This window comes from Octodon degus, unplaced genomic scaffold (assembly GCF_000260255.1).
Source record: "Octodon degus isolate 3935 unplaced genomic scaffold, OctDeg1.0 scaffold02202, whole genome shotgun sequence".
NCBI lineage: Eukaryota > Metazoa > Chordata > Mammalia > Rodentia > Octodontidae > Octodon > Octodon degus.
Window position 1 is genome coordinate 2,318 of NW_004526778.1, and position 3,105 is coordinate 5,422.

The 3,105-nt window shown below is 47.4% G+C and overlaps 1 long non-coding RNA gene across 1 annotated transcript; it reads right to left on the reverse strand.

Annotated features, from left to right (window-relative positions):
• Positions 1-929: 929 nt before the first annotated feature.
• LOC111814930 lies at positions 930-1,939 on the reverse strand. The gene is made up of 3 exons (XR_002819780.1): positions 1,925-1,939; positions 1,300-1,375; positions 930-1,050 (listed from the first exon to the last, which is right to left on the reverse strand). It is a non-coding gene; the product is annotated as an uncharacterized LOC111814930 (long non-coding RNA).
• Between the last annotated feature and the right edge of the window lie 1,166 nt (positions 1,940-3,105).

The window sequence follows — 3,105 nt, forward strand, 5'->3', positions numbered from 1 at the left end:
AAAGCAAAAATGTGCATAAGGACCAAAATGCATGCTAGATCCTGGGACATGAGAAGACAATGTTCAGATGAGAAGGAGAACAAGGGACAGGGCAGGAGAAAAGAAAGAAGGGGCACCAAAAAAAAGAACCAGGCATGGTGGAGCATGCCTGTGATTCCAGCACTTGGGAGGCTGAGGCAGGAGGATCACTGTGAATTTGGAACCAGCCTGGGTTACAAAGTGAGCTCAAAGCCAGCCTGGGCCAGGGAGATGGCTCAGTAGAATAAGTGCTTGCCTGGCAAGTGCAAGGCCTTGAGTTCAATCCCCAGTACTGGGGGGTGGGGGGCAGCTGGGACTGCATAGTGAGACCCTGTCTCAAAAAGATCAGACAGTGGGGCTGGGGAGATGGCCCAGTGGAATAAGCACTTCCCTGGCAAGCGCAAGGGCCTGAGTTCAATCCCCGGTTCCACAAACAAACAAACAAACAAACAACCCAGACAGAGACAGAAGAAAAACCAGAAAGAATGCTTTTGTAATTAAAGAGAAGAGGGTGAATGGAGAAAAAAAGAAGCAAGACAGATCACACACACCTGCAACCCCAGCACTTGGGAGGCTGAGGCAGGAGTTCAAGGCCAGCCTGCGCCGCATAGTGAGACTCTGTCTCAAAAGGAAGCTCCCTCCCCAAGATACATCATGCACAGGTACAAACCCTCTATGCATATATCTAAAATGTATCAGGCCCGGTGAGACAGCTCAGCAGTCTAAAGCACCTGCTTAGGCAAGTTGAGGCAAGTGTGCAGGGATCACAGTTCAATCCCATGCACCACATGCGTGCCAGCCCCGCCCCAAAGGTGGGCTGAGCTGGCCTGCAAAAAAAGGAAGACACACAGGAAGGGGATTCATGACAATGTGTTCTTCATTACCATAAAATGTATCAATTAAAAAAATTTCAAATCCACAGTCTCCTCTAAGACTCAAGGCAAAATCTTACCTGTAAAATTCATAAAATCAAGTGGTACTTCCAAAATGTAGTGGGTTAGCATTTCTACTCCAAAAATGGAAACAGGGAGGCTACAAAGGAATTGGAACAAAGCAAACTCAAAATCCAGCAGGACAACGTTAGGCCCTCAGCTCCGTGTCTGGGCCCAGGTGTGGAGTGGGAGACATGAGCCGGCCAGGGGGCCCCGCCCCGCCCGCCCGCCCGCCCACCTTGCTGCAGGCTGGCTTTCTCTGCTGGCTGCAGCTGTCCTCGGCAGGTGGCGCGCCTGCCTTCCTGGCACCTGCAGTGTCCCGGGGTCTCCACTGCAGCCTTTGCCTCACCTCCACATCTTCACAAATCTCCCTGACTCATAGCTCCCAGCAGGAACTCCCAACCCGCTTCACTTCCTAGGCCTTCCTTTGAAACATGGGTGCCCATTTCAAACATTTTAAGTGTACAGTTATGTAGCATTAATTATATCTACAGTGGTATAAAACTGGGCTGGAGGGATGGCTCAGTGCTCTAAAGCACCTACTTGGAACAAGCTTGGCAAAGCACAGGGACTGCGGTTCGATCCCCCAGCACCACATGCCAGCCAGCCCCGCCCCCTGGTGGGCTGAGCTGGCCCCCCACACACAATAAATAAATGTTAAAAAAAAAAGAAAACCATTATAAACATGGCTCATTGATGCCTTATTTCTGTAAACAACAAAACCTGAGAAATATATTAAATATATTAAAAATAAAAAATAAAAAATAAAAAACATCACTGCTATATATTTTCAAAATATTTTCACCAGCCCAAACAGAAACTGTCAAGCAATAACTCCTCATCCCTCCCTCCCCGACCCCTGGTGGGCATCTATTTCTATGAAGTCATCTATGCTAGATATTTGATGTAAGTGGAATCATATGTGGTCTTTTATGGCACTTAGTGTTGTATTCCAGGTTTACAAGGGAAAAGACCCCAGGACACATAATTTATAGGACTATTTACACTATTCACTCAAAAAGTCAAATGCAGCTGGGTGTGGGGACACATGCCTGTAATCCCTGCACTCCAGAGACCGAGGCAGGAGGATCGTTGTGACTTCAAGACCAGCGTGGCTTCCCTGGCAAGCGCAAGGGCCTGAGTTCAATCCCTGGTTCCGAAAAAAAAAAAAAGACCAGCCTGGGCTACAAAGTGAGCTCAAGGCCACTGTGGGGGAAAAAAAAAAACACAAAGAATGTACTTAGAATGTCAGAAGATGAGCTTGCAAAGCTGATTTTCAGGGTATTTGATCTCCGGGCTAGAGTCACCTTAAATAATGCATTGTTCTACTACTGTTCTGATCTCTGAATCCAATCTGGAGGGTGCGTTCAGACTTGGCCCAAGCCCTTGGCCAAAGAGTTTCTTCTAGGGCTGGGGAGATGGCTCAGTAGACTAAGTGCTTGCCTGGCAAGCGCAAGGGTCTGAGTTCAATGCCTGGTTCTGCCAAAAAACAAAACAAAACAAAGAGTTTCTTCCTCTCACGTTTGATTTATTATTGTTATTGTTATTATTATTTATTTATTATTATTATTTTGTCTTTTCGAGACAGGGTCTTACTATGCAGTTGAGGTTGGCCTTGAACTCCTTGCATGGTGCTTGGTGGGCAGGTGTTTACGCTGCTGTATATCCTTGGCTTTCTCTTACTAGCGTATTTATTTATTTATTTATTAATACAGGGTCTACAGGGTGTCACTACACAGATCGGACTCATAGTGATCCTGTTTTCAGCCTCCCAAGTGCTGGGATTACAGGTGAGCACCACCATGCCCAGTCTCAATTGCCGTCTCAGTGCACCCCAGGGGCAGGGCCGGCAGGGCTTGCTGGGGATTGAACCCCGGCCGCTGCGCTCTGCCTAAGCAGGTGCTTTAGTCTGCTGAGCTATCAGGCTGGCCCTAAGTTCTTTACATTATTGTTAGTAGTCCTTTGAGGAACAGCTGGAAAATGTTTTTTCTCACATTGCAGGTTGTCTCTTTTCCCCATTGGTGGTTTGTTTTGCTGTTCAAAAGCTTTCTAATAAGATGAGATCCTTGGGTGGTGAGATAGCTCAGTGGTCTAAAGCACCTACTTAGAACAAGCTTAGCAAAGCACAGGGACCGCAGTTCAATCCCCCAGCACC